This window comes from Halichoerus grypus, chromosome 12 (genome assembly GCF_964656455.1).
Source record: "Halichoerus grypus chromosome 12, mHalGry1.hap1.1, whole genome shotgun sequence".
NCBI classification, from domain to species: Eukaryota; Metazoa; Chordata; class Mammalia; order Carnivora; family Phocidae; genus Halichoerus; species Halichoerus grypus.
The window spans coordinates 77,969,035-77,996,379 of NC_135723.1; the positions used below are offsets into that span (position 1 = coordinate 77,969,035).

Here is a 27,345-nt window from a genome sequence, read left to right on the forward strand (position 1 = left end):
TCCTGGTCTTTTGGCTGGAAAGAACATGCTTCTGATTGTTATTTATTTATCTAGTCTGAACCTATTGGCATTTTCAGGTAACTAGCTTCTTCACCTATAAGTCCAGGGATATATGAGGCACTCCCCCCCTCCCCCCAAAAAAACATCCAGAAAACAGAAAAACCCAAAGGAAGTCATCACCATATTATTCTTTTTATCCTGAGGTGCCTATCTGGTCTACCTTCTCTCAAACTTTCAGAGTTTTCTTACATTTGTTTTCCAACTAATGAACAGGAGTTTTAGTTGTTTTTAGCAGGAGGAATATGTACACTTCATCTTCTAAGACGTGCAAGTCCCATACTTGCTTCCTAAAAGTCCTTTTTGGAAGCAATAATCAAATTCAGTGTCACTTCAGGAAGTTACTTTGTTGTAAGTGGCACTGTCTGGTTTTTCCACAAGTCACTAAATATTTCTCATCTTCCTTTATAAAACATATGAAAATCTCTGTTATATTTCATATGTAAACTTTAAAGATGAACAAAAGGAAATTAATCTGCCATGGAAGAGGAGTTTTCACTTAGATCTGCTTAGATTATAGTTTGGAGTTCTGTTTTGTTTCATTTTCTGAAGGTCTAGCTTTGGGACATCAGTATAGTTCTGGGTTGAAATCAACAATACCAATCACTGCACAGATCAAATTGGTTTCTGTCCTGATCAGAGAGTAAGAAATGTACTATACGAGACAGTGATGCCCAAGGAGTCACATTTCCAGGAAATGAAACATGAAGCTTTTGTTTTCTTGCAGCAGTGGAGTAATGCACAACTCACGAGAAGCTGTTCGTGAGCGTTCTGAAAGCAGTACCCAACATCTGGTAGAACTTGAAACTTGCCAAGGACAGTTACAAGTGCCAACTAATCTAGAATCAATTATCACCTTGCCAACTAAGTAAAGATGACTTGAATGCCCCAAATTCACTCATTCCTGTGGGTTCTCTGGAACAGTTAACCAAAACCTCAATTTCATAAAATATACATACCCCTTTCATAAGCATAATAGTCATACTCAGTCATATGATCATTTTGACCCTACTGAAAACACACTTTTTCCTCATGCAATGACTTTCAAGTTTTGTTTTATCTATTGAACCAAAAAGATTTTAAAGGTCTTATACAAACTCTTGAGAATGTTGAACATGGGCATAATTTTTCATTTGCATTGCTCAGAATTCAAATATGTACACATTGAGGTCAGAAATTAATTGATATAGCACAACATGTGGTGGTAAACATCTTCTAATGACAAGGATTTCTATATAAGAAAGCAAAGGGTAGGGCGCCTGGGTGGCTCAGTTGGTTAAGGGTCTGCCTTTGGCTCAGGTCATGATCTCAGGGTCCTGGGATGGAGCCCGCATCGGGCTCCCTGCTCAGCAGGGAGTCTGCTTCTCCCTCTCCCTCTGTTGCTCCCCCTGCTTGTGCTCTCTCTCTCTCTCAAATGAATAAATAAAAAATCTTCAAAAAACAAACAGAAAAGAAAGCAAAGAGTAAATAAACAGAAATGATCAGAATATTATCACTATTAATGTAAGACAATATTTATTGGTAGCCACTTGTTTTTTATTTTTTATTTTTAGATTTTATTTATTTATTTATTTGAGAGAGAGAATGAGAGAGAGAGAGCATGAGAGGGGGGAGGATCAGAGGGAGAAGCAGAGTCCCTGCTGAGCAGGGAGCCCGGGCGGGACTCGATCCCGGGACTCCAGGATCATGACCTGAGCCAAAGGCAGTCGCCCAACCGACTGAGCCACTCAGGCGCCCCGCCACTTGTTTTTTAAAGTACGGAATAGGCTACTAAGTTATGTGGGGGGTTTTTTCAGGCTACTAAGTTTGTTACAACAAAGGCAAAAGGAAAAAAGGAAGAAACTAAGATAATTATCTAAAAAATATCAGTGGTTCTCTGTGACCCCTGAATCAACAGCATCAGCATTACCAGGAACTAATTAGAAATGCAAATTATCCCTTCCCCCTCTACCACCCAGAGCTGCAGATTCAGAATCTCTGGGGGTGGGACCCAGCAATCTGTATTTTAAAAAGCCCTACAGTTGATTTTACATGTATATACATTCATTGATAGCAATATTTCATGTCGGGCGAGGAAGAATTTTAAATATTTTCTCAATGTGTTCATATAATTTGCTCCTCTTCATTATCTGGATTATCAAAATATCCAAGAGTCTATTCATTACTTTTCTTGTAAATGTATCTCTTTTTCTTAATGAATTATTGGTTTTGGTACAATCTGAATTTTTGGTTACAATTCACCTTTCAATGACAGATTAATCACTCTTGATCTCACCACTACTTATCTTTATGGCCTCTGCTTTATATTTTATTAATTTAATTTTTTTCTCATTTATTTAATTTAAATAAATAAGTTTAAAGATGTGTAAGGAAGTTATTCCTCGTATATAAGAAAATTAAGAATCTGTCATTTATAATGAGATTTACTAAAGCATTCTAGAATGCATTTTCAGATTGCGGTTGAAACGGCATACTCCCAATTCAACCTCTGCCTAGTTGAACCTAAAAAATGCCACAGCCTCTCCAGCATCTTGAGCAGGAAGGTGAGTAATGGTAGAGAGGAGGTCCCAGTAAAAAGAGATGGTCCTGGGCGCCTGGGTGGCTCAGTTGGTTAAGCGACTGCCTTCGGCTCAGGTCATGATCCTGGAGTCCCTGGATCGAGTCCCGCATCGGGCTCCCTGCTCGGCAGGGAGCCTGCTTCTCCCTCTGACCCTCCCCCATCTCATGTGCTCTCTCTCTCTGTCTCAAATAAATAAATAAAATCTTTAAAAAAAAAAAAAAAAAAAAAGAGATGGTCCTATTAAACCATCTATTAAGTTGCAGGTAAATATTTTACTTCAGCAAATTTTACATACAACCATGGGACCACATTCCTGGATTCATCTCCCTTCAGGCCCATTATAGCCTTCATGGGAAGCCTTCATGGAGGGAAGTGAATCAGATGAGGGGTCTCCACAGCTGAGGAAAGCAGCTCCTAGGTGTCAAACTCCAGTCAGACCGACCTAGAGGAACCACTAAGTCATGTTCTCTCTGGCAGCGGGAATCTTGCTCAACAACCTATTTTATATTCTAAAAGTATTTTAAGATATTCAACCGAAGAACAATCTAACTACATTTAGGCATATTCTGTTGATCCAGAAAATTCAACTTGTTGAGTGGTTAAATGACACCAAACAACTATACAGTTTTAATCCAGGAAGACATTCAATTATATTTTTGACACTGCTTTTTTTTTTTTTAATGAGGGAAAGAACATCTGAAATACCAAAGTACTGTAAAACAAATACATTTCATAAATCAGAAAAAAATGTCAAGAATTAAAATATGGAATAAAGACTATCATTTCACTAATATAAGTGCTGTATTTTCCTCTACATATGGCTTGCAGAATCATCAACTCTTAAAATTCAATGGAGACCAGGGAATTTTGAACAGAGTTTTGATCTTGGGGTGGTATGGAAAGCTAAAAAGTGGAGGACAGAAGGCAGGGAGGTTTACTAAATAATTTCCTAGGGGAAGCCACAGGACCAAGTGTAGCCGAGCAAAAAGTCATTTTCCAGGGCCAGATGCCTAGGTCACAAGGGAATCTTGTTTAGGGCCCTGTCATGCCTCTGAGTCACAAGACCAAAGAGTATTCGGAAAGAAATGTGGATGCCTCCGTTGTTCTTTACCTGGAAGGAAGGGAAGGGGAAAGGAGATGTCAACACCTCCTTTGGAAGCCTATACCTAGCCTACCACATGATTTTCACCTTCAGAAAAGAAATCTCTGACAGGAACGTATATTGTTGGTTCATAGGCTCCTCATTAAGGGAGGTTTTAGGGCATCCTTCTGGAATAGAGGAAGGATGGAGGCAATTGATATGTTAATGCACAAAATCTAACTATAGTTGGAAACTGAAGGAACTACATGTTTGGTTTGTTTGTTTTAACCAATCCATCCATCAACCAATTTTTTAAAAGAATATTTATTTATTTGAGAGAGAGAGAGAGAGAGAAAGCATGGGAGGGGTTGGTCAGAGGGAGAAGCAGACTGCCCGCTGAGTGGGGATCCCCATGTGGGACTTGATCCTGGGACTCCGGGATCATGACCTGAGCTGAAGGCAGATACTTAACTGACTGAGTCACCCAGGCTCCCCATCAACTGATTTTTTAACACACATTTATTGAGCATCTACTATGTGCCATGCATTTGTGCTAAGTTCTGGGGAAAAAAGAGTGCTGCACCTTAAGAAACTTCTAGCCCAGTAGAGAGAGTCTATATATAAACAAATAAATGCTAAAATTGGTTAGGTGATTAGGCAGTTGCAGTTGTCTGTACAAGGTACTAGGGGAATACAAAGGAGTGGTCAAATCTGTGTGGGGGTTGGGGGAGAAAGGGAATGTAGTCATTTAAAATAGAGCTTTCATTTCTTTGATAGTCTTCCCTTTGAGAGGTGGGATCTATATCTCTCCCCTTGAATCTGGGCAGGTTTGTGCCTGTTTGACCCACAGAGTTTGGGGAAGATGAAGTTATGTATCTTCTGAGTCTAGTCTTAAAAAGCCAGGAAGCTTCCTCCTGGTTCTTTTGTAATGTCTCCAGACACTCCCTTTTGCTACATTTCCCCTCAGAACCCCACTGCCATTTAGTGAGAAGCCAAAACCACTTGGAGAGGCCATATGCAGACTTTCTGTTTCCTAGTAAACCCAGCCTCAGGCTCATCCAGTCCCATCACCGGACACGCACATGAGCAGCCTTCAGATGGTCCAGCCTGAGCCACTTGTATCTCTCTTAGATGAGCCTCAGTCTTCAACAGAAACAAACCACCTGTGCCACGTGAGCCCTGTCAAAATATTCTGCAATACGTGACAGCAAGGATGAACCTGGAGGACATTATGCTAAGTGAAATAAGCCAGTCATCAAAGGACAAATACTGTATGATTCCACCTACAGGAGGCATCTGATCTAGTCAGATGCACAGAATCAGAGACTGGAATGGTGGTTACCAAGGGCTGGAAGGAGGAGGATCTGGGGAGTTACTAATCAATGGGCATAAAGGGTCAGTTAAGTAGAGTGAGCAAGCCCTAGAGATCTGCTGTACAACGTCAGAATGTATAGTTAACAATAATGCATTGTACACTTAGCAATTTTGTTAAGAGGGTAGATCTAATTTTAAATGCTCTTACTGCGATAAAATAAAATATATTTAAAAAATAAAGTATGAGGCACCTGCATGGCTCAGTCAGTTAAGCATCTGGCTCTTGATTTCAGCTCAGGTCATGATCTCAGGGTCATGAGATTGAGCCCTGCGTCAGGCCCTGTGCTGGGCATGGAGTCTGCTTCAGAGTCTCTCTCTCTCCCTCCCCCTCCCCTGCTCTTACTCTCTCAAAAAATTAAATAAACAAACAAAATAATTAATTAATTAAAGTATATTAAAGAAAAAAATATATTTCTGACTTACAGAATCCAGAAGCATAATAAAACTGTGGTTGTTTTATGCCACTAAGTTTTTGGTGGTTTGTTAGGCAGCAATGGATAATCAGAACAGGAGAATTTCAGGGAAGGCTTTACAGAATCTATAACATTTGAATGAAACATAATCACCCCTAAGAGCACAGACTTTGGTATTAAAGCAGGGTAAAAATCTCAATTCTACAATGAACTAGCTGTGCCATTTAGGTAACCTCTAATAGATCTGTTGTAAGTATTATGAGATAATAACTGACAGCGTTTCTTACACCGTTGGCACAAAGTAAGCAATCGGTGCTTAAATTAAATATGAGTAGAAGTAATAAAAGCAAAAACATTTAGTTGCACTGGTATGGTATCTACCATTCTAGTTAGGGTAAACTCATGACATGGTTTGCCCAGAACATTTCTCATTTATTCCATTGTCCTGGTATCCTTTCTATTTTAGCATAGATCTTGCCTTGTGGGGGTTTATTTATTTATTTTTAAAATGAAGTATCGACATTAATTTTTGCATTAAAACAAGCTGAGGTGGATTTGATAGACCTTCGCATGTACTTCCAGGTTCTGCTGTGCAGTGATCAGAACTCTCACTTCAACTTGGGCTTAAATCAAAAGATTTCTTTGCCCATCTCTTTCCAGAAAAACACAACGATCGCCTTCCTTTCAAGGACAACATGAAAAACACACTAATAAAATAAAGTGCATTAGCGGGTAAGCAACAAGGAGCAGGTAACTCCTTCCAGGGTAGAGTGGCATGGAAAAATATTCAAATCTTCTGCCTCTGCTGGCCACTTGGCAAATGAGCCCGTGGGCCAGAGCCTCTGCTTTGGCCTTTGAGATCTACAAACCCATGAAGCTGCTCATCTGCGGCATTACTGGGAACCACTGGAAACTATAAATTAGATGTGACTGAAGTAATTGGGAGAAATAGAGCCTGGGCAGTCATTCTATGGGGTGTATAAAAGTGGTCTGAATGCTTTTGCTATAGTGGTTTAGTCTTTTATTATGTAGGGTATTTTAGGATTTATTTATAATACTTTATAATATATATAATAGAATAAATGTAATCTTGTATTTTGGGATTAGTCTCTTTTATTTTGCACAAACCCTTTTGACAGCAATGCACTCAAAAAAAATTGATGATGTTTACGTCTAACCATGGAAACTTTGACAGCAATGCACTCAAAAAAAATTGATGATGTTTACGTCTAACCATGGAAATTGTAGTGATATCACTGAAAAATAAAAATATCCTTCAGATACATTAGCATCTACTTCAGAAGTAGGGGTGGGTAGTTATTTTAGGAAGACTGCGAATAACTTTTCATTAAAGATCACATGAGTCTTTTAATTCATTTCACTCATTTCTGATTTACATTATTTTAAAACATGTACAAAAAGTAAAACAATAGCAATTAATGTGTTGGCCCTGTCGGAACGTTTCAAACACTTAAATAAAGCCTCTTTATCGGTGACATCAGATGCTTCAAATAGAAAGTCAGGTAAACTAATTCCAATGGTTCAATTTTTTTTTAAGTTTTATTTATTTAAGTAACCTCTACAGCCCACATAGGGTTCAAACTCACAACCCCAAGATCAAGAGTCTCATGCTTTTCTGACTGAGCCAACCAGGCACCCCCTAGTGGTTCAATTTTTTAATTCAACTCAAGGAACCAAGGAAATGCTTCAAAAATTTCATTTAGTTGAAAGTGACATATCTGATGCTCTCATGACTGGTGAGATAGTGTTTGTTTACTAAAGAAGATTCATAGGTCCAAAAATGTCAAAGCTTATGGCTTTATGGTTTATTGCAGGGAAAAGATGCAATAAGGCAATAGCATTAAATAAGGCCATGCATCTGAACCAAAGGCAGCCTCATGGCAAGGTATTTGGAGAGACTGGGAACAAGTTTCAGTTGTCCTTCCTCTGCAAGTCTGTACCACAATGTACTTTTTTGCAATCCCTATCAAAATAACACCAGCACTTTTCACTGAGCTAGAACAAAATATTCTAAAATTTATATGGAACCAGAAAAGACCCTGAATAGCCAAAGTAATGTCAAAAAAGAAAACCAAAGTTGGAGGCATCACAATTCCGGACTTCAAGCTCTATTACAAAGCTGTCATCATCAAGACAGCATGGTACTGGCACAAAAACAGACACATAGATCAATGGAACAGAATAGAGAGCCCAGAAATGGAACCCTCAACTCTATGGTCAACTAATCTTCAACAAAGCAGGCAAGAATATCCAATGGAAAAAAGACAGTTGCTTCAACAAATGGCATTGGGAAAATTGGACAGCCACATGCAGAAGAATGAAACTGGACCATTTTCTTACACCATACACTAAAATAAATTCAAAATGGATGAAAGACCTAAATGGGAGACAGGAATCCATCAAAATCCTAGAGGAGAACACAGGCAGCAACCTCTTTGGCCTCAGCCTCACCAACTTCTTACTAGACACGTCTCTGGAGGCAAGGGAAACAAAAGCAAAAATGAACTATTGGGACTTCATCAAGATAAAAAGCTTCTGCATAACAAAAGAAAAATCAACAAAACTAAAAGGCAATCAACAGAATGAGAGAAGATATTTGCAAATGATATGCTGGATAAAGGGCTAGTATCCAAAATATATAAAGAACTTAACAAACTCAACACCCAAAAAATAAAAAATCCAGTTAAGAAATGGGCAGAAGACATGAACAGACATTTCTCCAAAGAAGACATACAAATGGCTAACAGACATATGAGAAAATGCTCAACATCACACATCATCAGGGAAATACAAATCAAAACCACAATGAGATACCACCTCACACCAGTCAGAATGGCAAAAATTACCAACTTTGGAAACAATAGATATTGGCGAGGATGCAGAGAAAGGGGAACCCTCTTACACTGTTGGTGGGAATGCAAACTGGTGTAGCCACTCTGGAAAATAGTATGGAGGTTCCCCAAAAAGTTAAAAATGGAACTACCCTATGATCCAGCAATTACATTACTAGATATTTATCCAAAGGATAAAGAAATAGTGAATTGAAGGGGCACATGCACCCCAATGTTTGTAGCTGCACTATCCACAATAGCCAAAATATTGAAAGAGCCCAGATGTGTGTGTTTATATATATATATATTCTTTTTGATCACTAATATTCCACTATATATATATATATATATATATATATATATATATATATATACATATCAAAAAGAATGAACTCTTGCCATTTGTAACAATGTGGATGGAACTAGAGGGTATTATGCTAAATGAAATAAGTCAGTCAGAGAAAGACAAATACCATATGATTTCACTCATATGTGGAATTTAAGAAACAAAACAGATGAAGGGATAGGGGAAGGGAAGGAAAAGTAAAATAAGATGAAAACAGAGATGGAGGCAACCCATAAGAAACTAACTATAGAGAACAAACTGGGGATTGCTGGAGGGGAAGTGGGTGGGGGATGGGGTAAATGGGTGAGGAGCATTAAGGAGGGCACTTATTGTAATGAGTACTGGGTATTATATACAACTGATGAATCACAAAATTCTACCCCTGAAACTAATAATACATTATATGTTAACTAACTAGAATTTAAATAAAATCTTGAAAGAAAAAAAAATGTACCTTTTCTTTCTGATCAGGAATGACCAATATGTGCATTTTGTACCTCGAAACCAGGAGACCAAATGGGGTCTAGGCTGGTCACATAGACAGCATTTTTCTGTGTAATCAATTACAGAGCCTTTTGGGAGGTCTCAACAAGAACAGGCATAAATCAGGGGCGCCTGGGTGGCTCAGTCATTAAGCGTCTGCCTTAGGCTCAGGTCATGATCCTAGTGTCCTGGGATCAAGCCCCGCATCGGGCTCCTTGTTCTGCGGGGAGCCTGCTTCTCCCTCTCCCACTCCCCCTGCTTGTGTTCCCTCTCTTGCTGTTTCTCTCTGTCAAATAAATAAATAAAAAATCTTAAAAAAAAAAAGAATAGGCACAAATCACCAATTTCACTATTTATCAAAAAATGATATGGATAAGTTTGTACACACTTTCCTCAGACTCATGATCACAAAGCAACACTATTAATCAGTACAATGCATGCCTTGCCTGGGGGTCAGTGATGTGAAGGTAATTGGGTAAAACAGCTCAACAGAACCTTTGGGAAACCTACTTAAGATAGTAGATGACTGTCTGAAGGCTTCAAGTAACCTCAGCACTGTTTACCCACACCCACCCCTCCCCAGCCTCGTTCCATCAAGCAGAGCAGAAACTACCAAGATGCTTGGACAGGGATGGTAATAGATGGCAGCAGATGTCATCAAGATATCAGTACCAGTAGTGTGTTAAGAGAGTAAGGCTAACCAGAGTGGTCAGCCTACAGTCAGCTTGTGTCTGAGGCTCAAGTCTTGCTCATATATCATCATTATGCTTGTTGTCTACAGCCACTTCTGCTTTTGCTCAGCTTCCACTTTCTTCAAATATAAAAAATACTTATGTTTTCCCAAGGTGCAGGTTTTTTTTTTTTTTAATCTGATACTTGTGTATTTATTGGAAGGAATGTTTACATAAAAGTCATGCCTAGCTCAAACTTGAGAAACAGGGAAACCATGTTCTGTTTAATCTTGGAAAAACTTATGTAAGCATTTTATAGTTAATGTTTGTTGCAGTTCCTTTTATTACCCCATATTACTTAAGAGTAAAATAGGAATTAGAGAAGTTAAATGATACACAACTAGTAAGGAGCAGATCTAGCTGTGTGATTTCAGAGCATGAGATCTTTTCCATTCACATGGTGCCTGGTGGAGGACATACTTAGCACAGGAAGCAACATGAAATTACATGGAAATACAGAGGGATTTCCAGGAATTCCAGATATTTCTTCGTGACTGGAGCTTAGGATATATATGGGATATATATGTGGGATAGGGAACCCAAAAGAAAGGATTAGTGGGGAAAAGTGGAAACTGGGGGCCTCATAATTGATTATTCAGGTAAAAAGTGGTCATTGAGAGTCTTACAAAATAAGTAACATACTCAGATTTGAATTTCCAGAAAAACTTTATGAATTCTCTAGGACCCCTATGGAGAATAGCGTCAAGGATAAGAGCTGAATAAAAGAATTTTTTGGTTATGAAAGTGATGATGAACATAAACTAAGCCATTAGTAGTAAATGTAGAGAACCTGGGGAACTTTGAGAGATGTTAAGGAGTGAATATGCATGAGACTTGGTCCTGATTGACCCTGGTGGGAGTGGGGTGAGGAAAAGGGAGAAATCAGGTGTGTCTCCATGGTTTTCTGCTTGGGTAGCTTGCCGGTTGGGTGGTTGGATGATGTGATAGTGATTTTCTGGATTGGAAATAGAGAGAAAGGACAGGTATGGAAGAAAAAAATGAGTTCAAAATGTCTTGTATATATTGTAAGTGTCTGTGGGACGGAAGGTAGAAATGCTCAGGAGGCATTTAGATAGATAGCTCTAAATTTCAGTAAAGTGTGTCCTAGAGATATAGATGTGTGCCTAGACCCTACCCTAGACCAACCAAATCAGTTTCTGGAGATGGGTCTATATGTCTCCCATTGAATCAGTCTTATATTGGACCACTTGAGAGAGATATATCAAGGACTATCTAAGAGAGAAGAGGCAGTATATGGCAATGGGGAGGAGAAGACTAATGATTTAAGGCTACACATAGGCTAATCAAATTCTTACATTCTTCAGGTTAAAAATATTCTATTGTGATTTAGTATTTAACTTTGTACATTTTTATTTCATTTTATATTTTACTAAAGAGGCATATTCAATCGATTAAAACATATTTTTGGAATTTTTTGCTAGATACAATGTGATCTCCAAAATGAAAATAACTTCTTTAATTCTATAACAAGTATTCAAATCTCTAATATAAGCAATCTAGGAGAGTTGAAAGAGTTGGTAGAATTTCAACTCTGTATATTTGAAAGAAGATTTGGTTGGTGTCAAGAGATTTGGCTCTGCTACTTCTTGTTTTGGTCAAATTACTTGATTGCCTTAGAGTGCAATTTGGTAAGTTTACTGAGTAACTACCATGTACATAGCACTTTGCTAGCAGTGTAGGGAATCCTGAGATATATGCAATACAACCTCTTCTCCTACAAAGCTTATACTCCAATAGTATACTCTTACACTCTAAGCTCTTAAGGAGCTTATTTCTGCATACCTTAGAGATGTAAATAACTTGGGCACAATCATATGACAAAGCAGAGTAGAATAAGTGTAAAAAAAGGGAAACAGAGTGTTACAAAATTTTAAAGAAGAGAAAAGGGAAGGGAACATTTATTGAGTACATACTACATGCTGCGCTTCTTTTTAAATCATATACTAGAATTTTGGAACATTCCATCTAAAAGCAGCACTGTCTGATATGTTTAATTTTAACTAATTATTTAACTTAAATAGGGCCATCTGGTATGAGACCTAAAATTAAGGCTCAATATTTTGTACTGTCTTAACATCTAGTGGAACCAGGATGACTTTGAACGGTCTAACAGCAAGTTCTCCTCCTCACTATACTATTGTGAATAAGGTCCCCTACTCAAAGAACCATCCTTATCAAGAGGACTAGGTGCCCTTTTTGCTTTTCTTTGAGTAGGGATTTCAGTTCTCTGCCAACCCATGGAAGCATTCAAATAAGCCAATCACATCCTCCCACCAGAACCACTTGGTATCAGTTTTGATACTACAAAGGTTGCCAGTCACAGCCTCTGCTTGTTCACCCTCTTCCTGAATGCAACCTGGCCCTGTGTGGTGTATGATTCTCTGCTCCCCCAGGCTGTGAGTATGCATGATAAATAAACTGCTGTTGATCTCATCTGTCCGGTGTTTGGTGTCATGTATCTGGCTATCTCATAACCATAGGGTGGGAGTCCTTTCCTCATCAACAGGGTGATTGGTCATAGGGGTAATTAAAAACAGGTCATGAGTAATTAAAAATAATAGATAATCTAACATAAACTTGACAATTTAGCAATTGCTTAAAAATCTGTAGAATTTCCTTAATTAAAAAACAAAAACAGGGGCACCTGGGTGGCTCAGTCAGTTAAGCATCTGCTTTTGGCTCAAATCATGATCCCAGAGTCCTGGGATTGAGCCCTGTATCAGGCTTCCTGCCCAGCAGGGAGTCTGCCTTTCTCTCTACCCCTCCCTCCAGGTTGTGTGCTCTCTCTCGCTCTCTCTCTCTGTCAAATAAATAAATAAAATCTTTAAAAACTAAAAATAAAGCAAAACAAAACAGAAAATCCAACACAAACAAAAAACAAAGGGTGAACTCCTTAAATATGTAAGAAATTCCATAGTCTTAGTTTGTGCCTACCTCTCTAATATTATTTTCCACAGCAAGAGTCTATCTCCATCCATTCTAAAGCATTTACTGTTTTTTTTAACTCTCTTTGTGGTGATAAATATCTGTGATTTTACTTTTTTGCTGTGTCTTCTGTCTGGTAAAATGTCTCTCTCATCTCCTGTTCAACTTGTAAAAAAACAACTCCACATCTTCTCTACAATGAGGCTTTTCTATATACCCCACCAAAAAGCTATCTTTATGCCTTCCTCACTGCACCGTTTACACATCACTGAAAACCCATATTACTTCATAATGCAATTATTTATTTATATACTTTTCTCTTTTATCAGCTGAAACCAGCTTGAGGACAGGATTGGTCATTTTCTTATTATTGCTTATGCTTCCTCGAACTTAACCGTAGTCGCTAGCATCAGATGAAATCAGTGTTCCAAAATGCTAGTTCAATAAATGCTGTTGAATGAATGGATCATTGTGCAATTGTGTCTAGCCAACATGGATTTTATAGCCACAAAACTCACTATGTAAAGAAATAGTTCAATTTCTGCTTCTCTTTCTTTCCTTAACCCTTCTAATGATCTGAGTGATGGGAGGCTTAAGTGTCATCCAGGTAAAGAAAACTCAGATCTTCAATCATCTCATGGTATCTGATGATCACCAGTGAGTCGTAATGGATCCTGTGGTCTTTGGGCATTGGCCTTAATACCTGATATACTGAGACAATTGCATTCCCAATATAGCTTCACATATGTCTGGTGAATTACTCTGCATTTTCTTCATCCTCTAATTAGACTCCTCTGCTATCTGCATCTTTTGTGCCTTTTTGGGAGAAAAGAAATCTTTGACTGTTCTCCCTGCCCACCTCTATGTTATGCAGACTGAGCCTTTCATTGGGTACCTCACTCATCATCCCTAGAGACTGCTGTTCTGACACCATGTTTCTACACTCCCTGGGTTAAACCCAGGAAACAGAACACACTTTCTCTCTGTTTTGGGTTCTCTCTACCATTCTGATCATTCATTTTAAAGTCCCAATCAATTCCACCTTTTTAGGTAAACTTTTCCTAGAGGGAAGATAACACTGTTCCCACCTGAATGTGAAGGGATCTCTTCTTCTGAACGTCTATTTTATTATCTGGCCATCTAGTTGGCATTTATCACATACAGCTGTGAAACAGCATATATAGGTATATATTTGTCCCAACTACATCATATATTATATCTTTGTTTTAGCTTTTCAACTACAGCCTAAGCTTCCCCTCCTCATTTTGGAAAGATTTTTTAAAAATAAGTGAAAACTGGGGCGCCTGGGTGGCTCAGTCATTAAGCGTCTGCCTTTGGCTCAGGTCATGATCCCAGGGTCCTGGGATCAAGCCCCGCATGGGGCTCCCTGCTCCGCGGGGAGCCTGCTTCTCCCTCTCCCACTCCCCCTGCTTGTGTTCCCTCTCTTGCTGTGTCTCTTTCTGTCAAATAAATAAATAAAATCTTTAAAAAAAATAAGTGAAAACTGCCCAACAAATGCTATTATTCTTTTAAAAATTACATATACTCTGATTATGGTATATTATTTCTGTGATCTCTATTGACCTGCCACTGTAAATTTAATATAGTGGCTGTTTAATGAATGGTTTCCTGGCTAACAAAAAACAGCAAACTTTACACAAAATCATATTTTTATTGTAAGTTAAACTCCACTAGAGCAACGAAAATTTCCAAATACCAAAAACTGTTCTTCAACTCTAGCTATGGCCCACTTATTTCAAACAATACTTAATATAATAGCATTCTAGTATGACAATAGAATTGAGACAATCCCTTAGAGTTAATGCTAATTAGGTTTGCAGATGGCTTTAAATCTTTTCAATTTTTTTCTTATTTAAATTTAAACACAACGGGGAAATGGATTAGATATTGCATGCCAGTTAACTCAGCTACATTGTAAAACAAGTATAATATCAAATTATATATGTCATCTATCCATGGGCTTACTCAACTGTCGGAAAGTGGTCTTATGTTTTGTCAAACAAGATCAAACTAAAAGATTTAATCCAACCAATTCAATATTTGATGAGTGATAAAAAGTGACATATGTTTGTTTAAAGAAAGACCTAAATGCCTGGACAAACAGATATGCCTCTAGGAATAGAAAGGTTTTATTTTTCTTTTGTTTAGACTGTGCCAAGTAGGAATATTGTCTCCATTACTGTGAACATTTTATTATCATGTCTCAACAGGAGTGCTCTGGTTGAGAAGGCCCTTTCATTCTAAGTTTCTTGTCCCCCACGGGCTCTAAGTTTCTTATTCTTACTTTCAGTGCAGAACTGATTTTTTTTCCCCTCTTGGAATGTTTGATAAAATTTCTATGTGGCCAATTTTGAGTTATTGGAGCATAAAAATGATAATTTTTTTCATCAGATAGGCAATTTTCCAGGTGCTTTGGAGACAGTTCACTTAAGAATTTATTTTAAAAAGTGAAACATTCTTCAGAATATAATTATTCAAGAGAAACAAATCTATCAGAAGTAAGACCAATGAAATAAATGAGTGGTAGATTGAAAGTTGGAAGATGTATAGAATCTGAAACCTGAAAAATAGCTTTGTTATAAATAGTTGAATCAATGAGTTCTCTTCTTTAGTGTGTGGGAGAGGATTAGCAATAGGTGGCTCTGTGGCTGGGCTGTTATTCCACTTCTGATAGGTGCTTTTCTACAGCCTCAATATCCTTGGGACCAAGTCCTGTCTTTGTGCAAACTCTCATGTCAGAAAAGACAGTAAAATAGGGTATAAGGATTTAAGAATGTTCCTCAAGACTCCGTCTCCCCTCCTCTACTCCCTTTCTGTATGTCTCAGAAAGTCCCAAGTACAATGGCACTGTTCATGGAGATTTGTCACTGCCCCATGTCACAGCAGGATCTCAGTTCGTTGCCCTACCTTTCCTTCACTAGTTCTGTTTTTGCCGAGATTCCAACAACTGAGATTATCCAAAAGAGTAACTTCTTTTTTAAACCATTCTACAGAGGTAGGATTGACATGCTGAGACATGCTGTACATAGACAATTCTTTCTGCCTTTTAGAAAGAAGCATAGATGCATCACTTTGTCCCTGAAGTTAAGACCTGGTGTCATGGAAGGAGAAGCAATCTAGCATATTGTAGAAAGCATTTAAGACTTGGGCTTGAATCCTGGCTCTGCTAGTTTCAGCTATATGATTTTAGGCAAATTGCTGAAGTCTCTCAAAAAGCTAGTCTCCTCATCAGCACAATGAGAATTTTGAACTTTGAAGGCTGTTTTGAAGATTAAAGATGATGTATGTAAAATGTGGCAGTCAGTAGCCATTTCACAAATACTGCTATTAATGTCCCTGTGACCTTGAGCTTCAAAGAGAACTCTGGTAAAAGGGCTCTGGCTTTCTTGGGAGGGAAGTTTGCCCCATGCCCTTGCATTGTTTGAAGTCCTTGCCTTACAAAGAATTTACTGATTCATTTGAGACAATGTGTGGTATAATGAAAGGAGTACCCAATTTGGAATCAAGGGACTTAAATCTTCACCCTCCTCTCTTGCTAATTAATCTCTGTAACCCTGGGCGGGTCCCTTAAATTTTGTGGGCTACAGTTTCCTCGTCTATAATAAAATGAGGGCAGTTGGATTGAGGATCCAAAGGTCCCTTTTAAAATTTTGTAATCCAGAGATTCTTTTTTGAAGAGCTCCCGCCAGACTTGGGGAGTCAGTGAAAGCAGATGAGAGTAACACAGGGGAGCAGCGCCCTGAGGTATATATTCCAGGACAATCTGAGAGCGAGAAAGGGAGAGAGAGAGAGAGACAGAGAGAGGGAGAAAATCCCATGATTAAAACTAAGCTCAACAAGAGAAACATAGTCATTGCTCTTTTAATGTATTTTGGAAATTTGGGTCCTCACATGATATTTTATAGAGCTCATTGGCATTAAAACCCTTGATGCATGTAAATTACATGTTTCTAAGATTGCTTCTAATGGCACTTAGAGCCCCAAATCTTTGAACCAGACAGCATTAGGTTGAAAGAAGGAAGAAAAGATGTTATGAGGGTAAGAGGGATTCGATTGGTTGGGGTCAAGGTGGTTAATGACACTATTTTTTTTTTCCTTTTGTACTTATGACCTCTACATTAGAGGCATCTATTTTCCAGGAGAGAGATTATTTTCATTATGATTCTGAGACATGTGCAAAGAGTTACTTCCAGCTGAGACAGACTTACCAGAGCCCCTGTTGGGAGACACAGCATTAAGATACATGCTGTGATTTCACCCCTGTGGAACTAAGAAAGTACGGAGAGATGACTGGCTTCAGACCAGCCCGCTGCTGTGTCTGTTGCCGGCCAGAAGAGCTGCTGCTACCTCAGTGAAAATGGATCCCGTTTTCATCTTTCATCTTCAACAGTAAAGGACATCGTACCTATGATGCACCGAACCTCAGCAATCTGGCTATGAATGCAACTATCTCCTTTATTTTCTATTTTATAGCAAATTCCAGAGAATTTGAGAACTATGCTATTTTTAAGAAAGGTACATTGGCATAACAGTTATTGTAAACATTTTGGTCAATTTTTATTGTTGAAATACATTTTCTATTAATGGGGAAACATAGGAAGCATAAGCAAGAAAATAAAAGCCACCTATAACAGAATCTTCCTAAAATAGCCTATTGATAATATTTTATGTACACCCTTTCAGCCTTTTTTATGTGCATGTATGGTCTCCCAAATTGGGATAACATGCCTATTATTTGACATTGAAAAAATAATTAAGATAATATCATGAAAATTTTCCATGACATTAAGTGTTCTTTGGGAATACGGTTGTGGGGATGAGTTAAGGGTGGAGGGGACAAAGAGAAAACATGGAAGTGGTGAGAGAAGAATTGGGAAGTCTTCTTGGGCTGGTTTATAAAGTAGCAAGGTCTTGCAGGTCATGCTCCAGCAGAGTAGGATGTGGGAAGCACTGATCCCACCTCTCTAAAACAGAGTGAATGAGATAGTTGAGCGGGATAACCTGAGATACTCGAGATTCATTTATCCATCCTAAAGGGAGTGCAGTGGAGAAGAACAAGCATGGACTTTGGACTCAGCCATTTGGGATTTGATTCCGCCTCCCGAACTTAACCGAGAATGCCACCAAGACAAGTTATGTCACACCTTGGTTTCCTCATCTGTAGAATGAAGACAATCATATACAGCCTATATGGAAGATTAAATGAGATAATACTTGTAAAACTTGTGTTTTTGTGCTGGCGTGTATTAGGTGCTCATTAAATTGTTCCATTCTTATTTTCAAAGTCAGGTTGTAGAGGGAAAGATCATCTGTTTTCCCAGAAAAGAAATTCAGTCATGTTAATGGGTCTGTCAAGGATACTATTTCTTAGAAGTGAGAACAACTTTTTGTGTATTTATTATTTCCCTTATATAGAGTTTTTCACAGAATTGGGGGGTTGAGATTGTTTCCATCAGTTTTAGCCATGAATCAAATATAAAGTAACAAGTATGAGAACTTAGTTTAGAGGGGAAAATATGGATTTAGTGAAGCCAATGTCCCTCGAAGATCTTTCCTCAAGATGATAGCCCTCAATGCATCCATCCTCTCCAGGGCTTTCTGCCCATTTTTCTTTGTTCTTCCTCTTCCTCACTCAGCTCACTGTTGCCTGCCTCCTGACCACGAAGCTCCATTGTTAACACACTCTCCTCTAGTCTCATCCTCCTCACCTATGATAAGATCCCCTAACTCCTGCAAAGGTAGAGTGCCTGGGTTCGCCTTTGGCTCTGCCCATGGCGAGCTGTGTGACCTGGTAAAATGAGGATGATAATAATAGTACCTATTATATACATATATGTATACATATACGCATATGTTACTTATATAATATCTTATACTATATAATTTAGGGTTGTTGTATAGAGTCACTAAATTAAGACTATCAAGCACTTATAAAAAAACTGATAGATAGTAAGCACTTATATATTAGCTATGATTTTTCTTATTTTGTATAAAAATAAAAATAATAACTGTGAATCAAACCTGTATCGAATGAGATATTATACTAAAAGCACTTAATCTTGGGACGCCTGGGTGGCTCAATGGGTTAAGCATCTGCCTTCAGCTCAGGTCATGATCTCAGGATCCTGGGATCAAGTCCCGCATCTGGCTCCCTGCTCAGCGGGGAGCCTGCTTCTCCCTCTCCCTCTGCCTGCCACTCCCCCTGCTTGTGCTCTCTCTCTGACAAATAAATAAAATTTTAAAAAAATAAATAAAAGCACTTAATCTTGAGCATGACCCCAAGTAGCCCTCAATGATAGTTATTAATATCTGTGTCCTAGCTGCAGTGAAACTGTTTCACTTTCTCGAATGAGTGATGCTCTCTTTCCTCCAGATCTCTGCATACTCTGTTCCCTTTGTCTGCAACACTGTTCCACTGTGGGTAATTCCTAATCATTCTTGAGGTTTTTCCTTACACATTGCTTCTCAGGGAAACCATCTTTGTCAACAGCACAGAAGGGCTAGATGCCCTTGCTATGTCTCCCCATCCAGCTCTAGCACCCTGTACTTCTCCATTCATGATACAATAATGTGCCACCCCCCACCCCCTGCCTTATCCATGGTTTTGCTTTCCGGGGTCTCAGTTACCCACAGTCAACTTCAGTCTAGAAGCAAATGATCTTCCTTCTGACTTATCGCCAGAAGACCAATACCAGACTAACACTACATCACAGTGCCTACGTCATTCACCTTACCTCATCTCATCATATAGGCATTTTATCACCTCACATCAACACAAGAAGCAGCATGAGTAGAATACAGTAACATATTGAGATATTTTGAGAGAGAGAGAGACCACATTCACATAACTTTTATTAGAGTATATTGTTATATTTGTATATTTGTATATTGTTATTTTATTATTACTTATTATTGTAAATCTCTTACTGTGCCTTACCTTAATATTATTATTAAATAATAATTTAATTTATAAATTAAACTTTATCATTTTTTGTGCATGTATGGAAAAAAACATAGTATATATAGGGTTCAGCACTATCTGTGGCTTCAGGCATCTGCTGGGGGTCTTGGAATGTATCCCCCGTGGATAAGCGTGGGGACTGCTGTATTTATTACCCTTTACAGTATTGCCATAGTTGCTGATTTTATTCTCTTTCCTCCCTACTTGTCAGTAGGCCCTGTGAGATAAGATGCATAGTTCCTGATATATAATATGCATTAAATAAATAGTAATAACAATAATAAAATTGTTTTTAAAAAATAAGGAGTAGTCTTAAAGTCATAAAAATAAGAGAAAAACCAGGACAGGGTAATTCCATGAAATTCAACAGACAAATGTGTTTCAACAAGGGATAATGAAACAGTGTCAAATGCTGGAAGAGAGGTCAGGGAAGCAAAGGATTGAAAGGTAAACACGGAGTTTGGCCATTAGGAAATTAGTGGTGACCTGAGAGAGTGTAATTTAATGATGTGGTGGAGCAGGGAGCAGATTGCAGAGGGAGGAGGAATGAAAGGGAGATGAGAAATTTGAGCAGCAAGTGCAGACTCCTTTTTCAAAAAGCTTGGCTGTGAAGCACAAGAGACGCCAGGGAGAATAGAGCACCTAGAGACGGAGTATGTGCGTGTGAGACCGTAACTCCGGGTGCTATCCCAGAGCACGTACGTGTGCGTGACCATGTGTGTAGGAGACACGATGTGCGTGTGCCTGACTACCTGTATCTGTATGTGGCCGTGTGTAAATGCACGTCTGTGTGTCTCTCTGGGAGTGCTGCGTAGGTGTGTGTTTGTGAGAGTGTAGGGTGTGTAAGATGGAAGAGACTCGAACGTGTTTCTGAGTTGAGGAGAAAGAGTCAGTGGGAAAGGAGAGGTTACCAGAAAACCTGTTAACCCCCAGGACGCGATTGGAGAAGGAGAAGCTCAGAGGACTGAGGTTTCTGTGATTTTTGCCTGTGAAGACCAGAATTAAGATGGCTTCTTTTTACTGTGTTTTATTTTTATTTTTAAATTTTTTTAAAAAATTTATGTTATGTTAATTACCATACGTTACATCATTAGTTTTTGATGTAGTGTTCCATGATTCATTGTTTGCGTAAAACACCCAGTGCTCCATGCAGTACTTGCCCTCTTTAATACCCATCACCAGGCTAACCCATCCTCCCACCCCCTCCCCTCTAGAACCCTCAGTTTGTTTCTCAGAGTCCATAGTCTCTCATGGTTCGTCTCCCCTTCCAATTTCCCCCCCTTCATTCTTCTCCTCCTGCTATCTTCTTTTTTTTAACATATAATGTATTATTTGTTTCAGAGGTACAGGTCTGTGATTCAACAGTCTTACACAATTCACAGCTCTCACCATAGTACACACCATCCCCAATGTCTATCACCCAGCCACCCCATCCCTCCCACCCCCTACCACCCCCTCAGTTTGTTTCCTGAGATTAAGAATTCCTCATACTGTGTTTTATTATTACCCACACACTTGGATTGTATATATTATTCCCTAATTCCTGTCCTTATGTCCCCCTCCTGTCACCCTTTTCCAGTTGATATGGATCTGGGAAACCCCAGTTACATTCCCCGTCAGTGAAAATATCTGAGTGTTCTAAAGACAACAAATCCTGGTCTCTGTTTTTACTTATAAAACACTTTTTGTGCTGTCATGTAGTCAGAGCCTGAGAGCAAAGTAACAAGTATTCACTGAAAGTATTAGCACACTCTAGATATGCTATACATAAATTTAGAACTGCTCAATTAAAAATGTACGAGGTGGGGCACCTGGGGGGCTCAGTCACTTAAGGATCCGACTCATGATTTTGGCTCAGGTCATGATCTCAGTCTTGTGAGAATGAGCCCCTTGTCGGGCTCCTCGCTGGGCACGGAGCCTGCTTAAGATTCTCTCTCTCTCCCTCTCCCTCTGCCCCTCCTCACCCACCTCCTCTCCCACTCTTAAAAAAAATGTGGGAGATAATACTGTTGAAGTCTCTGCTTCTCATTTTGAAACTTTGATATTTGTTCATTTAAAAGGACATTGGCAGGATTCAGCAGGGGATGTTGAATTTATATTACAAAGAATACTAAGAACAAGTAAATGAGTCAGCCACTGTTTGCAATTTGTCACCGTCTAAATTCCTGGATGAGACTGACTGAAAAAATGTATATTTTCTTAGAACACTGGAAAAGAGGGAAAACTTTGGGGCAATGGTTTTTAGAAAAAAATGTTTTTACTTTGAAAAATGTAATCACACACAGAAAAGGAAAAGGTTTTTATCTTTTGCTTTCATTGCAAATCCTTTTTCAATGGTGCTATTAGAAATATTCTGACCATAATTTTAAAAAAAATACTTGAAATTGAAAGAAAATATTTTTCCTGAGTATTCTTTAAAACTTCATTTTGATTAGGGAAGAACATACACATATAAAATACTCAAAAGGTACAAAATGAAATCGAGTAAAAAGTAAGTCTTCTGATTCCCCTTCACCGAGTTCCCCCCCAGAGGCAACCACTGTTATTAGTTCCTTGCGTTCTTCTGGATACGTTCTTTGCCTTTATACTTGTACATGTTTACATGTTCCCCTCCATTAGTAGCAGGTTATATACATGGTCATCTACTTTGCTTTTTTTCTGAATGGTCCTTGAACCATTCAGAATCATATCGGACATCCTCAGCAGCAGAGCATTGGCCCATAAGTTACTAGTGAGATTCCCTCCCAGGCAGTAATATGCATGGAGGCTTCTGTTTTGGACCGAGGCATGAGGGAAGAGAAGGAACGAATTTTTTGAGGGGGTGGGGGGAGTGTCTGTGGCTGGTGCAGAGCTAAGGATGAGGGCTATTTTATACCCTTAGACTGGGTTATATGCCCAAGGTCAGAAAAGCAGAGGATTTGTGGGAAGTAGGAGATGGTCAAAAGTTAATTTCTGGGAAGAAGAGCCATTTCGAGTCCTGGGGACCAAATGTGGCACACAATTGGAGAGGAGACCATTTCCCCCCACTTCCCCTTGGAAACTAGCAATAATCTGGCACTCCTCAAATCTGCAGGCAGAGAATGTGGAAAATTATAAGCCAGAGTAGCAAAGGAAGGAAAAAGTGGACACCATGTAGTTACAGACTGGTTTGTGGGCCTGTGTGTGGCATCCTTTTGGGGAACTCCCAAAAATAACTTGGGGACACTTGGAGATGTGCTAATTACTAGTCATCAAACCAGTTGGAACTCTTACCATCATAGTTTGGGCGTAAAAATAGACTGCACCTTGATTTTACACTCCCAATCTCATGGGGCTTAGAAGACTTGGATTATATGTAAAACTGGAAAAAACTAAATATATAATATATGCAATACCTTGTCACAGGATGGTGGGATGGAAATCTCGATTGCAAAACAACAGATACCTACTCCAAGTTGAAGTGCTGAACCAGGATTGAAAAAGAGACTGAGAACTAGTAGGTAATTTTTACACTCCTCACTCTTATCAGGAATATAGAAAGGTGGAGAAGAGTTTGAAATATAACTTCTTTTTAAATTAAGTTTGTATTTTAATTCCAGTATAGTTAACAGAGTGTTATATTAGTTTCAGATGTACAATATAGTGATTCAACACTTCCCTACATCACCCAGTGCTCATCACAAGTGCCTCCTTAATCCCCATCACCTATTTCACCCATCCCCCCACCCACCTCCCTTTTAGTAACCATCAGTTTGTTTTTTATAGGTAAGAATCTATTTCTTGGTTTCTCTCTCTCTCTCTCTCTTTCCTTTGCTCATTTGTTTTGTTTCTTAAATTCCACATATGAGTGAAATCATATGGTATTTGTCATTCTCTGACTTATTCAACTTAGCATTATACTCTCTAACTCCATCCATGTTGTTGCAAGTGACCATATTTCATTCTTTTTATGGCTGAATAATATTCCATTGTATATATACATATATATACCATCTATTCTTTATCCATTCAGCTATCAATGGATATTTGGACTGCTTCCATACCTTGGCTATTGTAAATAATGCTGCTATAAACATAGAGATGCATGTATCCCTTTGAATCAGTGTTTTTGTATCCTTTGGGTTAATACCCAGTAGTGCGATTGCTGGGTCACAGGGTAGTTCCATCTTTAACTTTTTGAGGAAACTCCATACTGTTTTTCACAGTGGCTGCACCAGTTTGCATTCCTACCCACAGTGCACGAGGGTGCCTTTTTCTCCACATCCTCACCAACACTTGTTTCTTGTGTTGTTGATTTTAGCCATTCTAACAGGTGTGAGGTGATATCTCATTGTAGTTTTGATTTGTAGTTCCCAGATGATGAGTGATGTTGAGCATCTTTTCATGTATCTGTTGGCCATTGAAATACAACTTCTTAGGAGGAATTCTCAGGAAAGCTCTACTGAGAGTCCATGCCATCTACAAGGGCAGGTTTAAAGGATGCCTGCCCCTCATCTTAAGCCAGGCCTTTAATTGGATCAGCAGGAGTCTGATATGTGTTCCCCAAGGTTGAAGGACACAGTGGACTGGCATCTAACTCTCCCAAGACTGGATGATAGGTTGGCTGGGTTTCTGCAACAGACAAGAGGAAGAAGTGGTGTACCAGGAGCCACCAGCACTCCTGGAGTTCACTGGGTTTAACAACAGGTGCATATTTCTTGTGAGTGTGCTTTTCTCACCATAGGTGAGAAAGCTTGAGCCTGGAGGCATCCTAGATTCTTTTCAAAGGGGCTGCAGAGAGAAATTGGAGGGGGGTATTGCCAGATTGCTAGGGGCTAAGGAAAGCATAAGAAACTAGGCAACACAGAAAAACCCAGGTCCAGAGAACTTCAGGTGGCTGTTTCCAAACAATTGGGTGGGTTTTCAAAATAACCCATAAACGTGTTCCCCAACAGAATCAGCTTTAAGCAGCAACCAAGCCTGGGTAGTGCTATTACTACATGCCTAGTGAGAGAACTCTCCACTCTCCCCTTCTCTCCCACAACATCCACTCCACCCTTGGACAAGCGAGGGGGGGTGTGTTTGTGGTAGGTAACACTCACCTGTAGAAATGGGGGGGGAACACAGAAGAAATCCTTGACTTCCCCTGAATTTTCTCTTCTTATCCCATTTCTCCCTTCCTCTCTTCCTACATTCTCTTCCTATAACCTCTCTCCCAGAGGTTCTTCAATTTTCACTTCCATTTAATGAATTTCTTTCTTGCAAAGGCACTAACACCTTCCTGTCACGGCTTTGGTATCATTTCTTTCCTTCTTTTATTCTCTCAGGCTTTCTTTTATTACCTTGGGCACTAGCCTGAGAGTCATTTGTTCTCTTCTCAGGATGATTTGTTCACCCCCTGCAGTGACAGTTGTCATCACTTTGGCATTTTCGTCCCCTTTCTGTAGAGGGAACATCCCAAGGACATTGCCCTTCAGCCCCTGTGGGCACTCAAGAGCTAGGGTCGCTGCACAATGACTGCCAGAGACAGCTCAACGCCTCACAATTCACTGGAGTGAATCGGCTACTTGTTGAAAAATGAAATACTCTTAGTTGTGTCTAACAGCAATCACTGTGGGTCCTTCCAACAATTTAAATCAGGCCATCAGTTTGGCAGATTTAAGGCTCCAGCTTATAAACACCTGCAGACTTATAAACACCAGGCCACTGACCCTGGAGGCAGGGTACTGCGCTTCCGCTTCTGTCTCCACTGCAATATATATTTATGCAGGCCTGAGATGACTGCCTCTCTGAATAAGGACAGTGACACCACCCTCTGTTAGATGAGATGAGAAGCATGGTGTGCTCAGCAAAATGCTTGTGATAAGGAAGCTTTCGCTAAGTATTAACTATTATTATGTTTGTAATCCTGACTCATTTTAATCCCAAATTTATCCCTCTTGGATTCCCAGGCTATTAGTTACTTCTTCCTCTTCTACTTTCTTTCTTTTCTTTCCTTCCTCTTCCTTCCTTCCTTCCTTCCTTCCTTCCTCCCTCCCTCCCTTCCTTTCCCTTCCTCTTTGTTTCCTTTTTGGTCAATGGCACTTTGATTTACACACATTTTTCTTTCTAGGACAGGGACGTCTTCTTAATGATCTGTACAGGAAGTTTAAATGGCTTGCAAATAATAATCCAGAAAACTATGTCCCTGATGCACATAAGATTGAGTTCCCTTCCAACCTACCTTAAGGCTAAAGCTATGAGATAGGAAAGAACATGGTTGAGTTATAGAATATTGGGTCAATAGGATTCCTTAAAACTTCTGCCTCTCTTGGTTGATGTTTCCCATTTTGTCCTCCTTTCTCATTGGTTCACTTCTGAGCACATGGAGAGGTTTAAAAAATACTGCTTGACATGACAGCTGCTTTGGACTTTCATTTCTAAGTCTTCATTGAATCCTTAATGTACTCCCTTCTCAAAGTCATGTAGCACTAGAATTTTTTTGGCTCCTGGGAAGACTACATTTCTCTTCATTCTAGGTAGAGTCAGTATCCCAATTTGCATATTATTGATATTTTTTGCTCCCTAGTAACTGGTGGAGGAAGAAAAAAACAGCATTTGGAAGAAGAATTAAGGTCTTCTGGGGAGGACCTTCACTGTGGGCATGGTGGATGGAAAGAAGAAGGTAGACCATGTACCTCAAGAGGATTCAAGAACAGACACCTTCCCAGAGATGCGAGCTGTACGATCATCAATATTTCTGAATGCTAACTGGCTCTATAATCATGTTGTCGGTTATTTGACTTCACAGTGTTAAAGTAGAATTTCTTATAAAGCAAAAATAGACCTATTAGGATTTGTAAGCCCTTTACTTTTTAAATGAGATATATCTCAAGGCAGGGGGGTTAGGCTGTCTGCTTGATGAATGGATGAAAATAATCACTTTGATGAGCAGCGGTCAGAGAAATTGTAGGCAGATGGAGAAATCATTACAATGTTGTGAGGTTTCTTTGCATTAGTCCAAGGCACTGTGTCTTTCTTAGCCCATAGTTTAAGTTTAAATTCTACTTTGGAGGGGCGCCTGGGTGGCTCAGTTGGTTAAGCATCTGTCTTTGACTCGGGTCATGATTTCAGGGTCCGGATTGAGCCCCAAGTCACATCAGGCTCCCTGCTCAGCGGGGAGTCTGCTTCTCTTTCTCCCTCTGCTCCTTCCCCCCACTCATGTTCTCTCTCTCTCTCTCACAAATAAATAAATAAAATCTTTGAAAATTTTTAAAAAATAAATTCTACTTTGGAGGAAAAAAATCATAAATTTAACAAATATAGATTAATGACAATAAAAGTTAAAAAAGCTCCCATACTTAATATTTTATTCAAATAGTTTTGCGTTAATTGACTTGCAGTTTTTGTTACTATTTCTCATCTGCCACACTTTGCAGCAAGAAAACTCATTAATATGCAATGTTCCTGTCCCTTTGATTGCATCCTCCTACTCTCCAAAATATAATCAGTTCAAAATCTGTTTAGTCAAGCAGACATGAGGAAGAAAGAGAATTTCTATGGTGTTTTTAAAAGCCGATTTG

At 39.1% G+C, this 27,345-nt stretch overlaps 1 long non-coding RNA gene across 2 annotated transcripts in view; it reads right to left on the bottom strand.

Annotated features, from left to right (window-relative positions):
- Positions 1-23,882: 23,882 nt before the first annotated feature.
- Positions 23,883-27,345, bottom strand: part of LOC144379678 (uncharacterized) — a 79,197-nt gene continuing 75,734 nt past the window's right edge. For both annotated transcript variants that reach the window (XR_013443008.1, XR_013443007.1), the window contains exon 3: positions 23,883-24,415. This is a non-coding gene — a long non-coding RNA (uncharacterized LOC144379678). The remainder of the gene's footprint in view (positions 24,416-27,345) is intronic.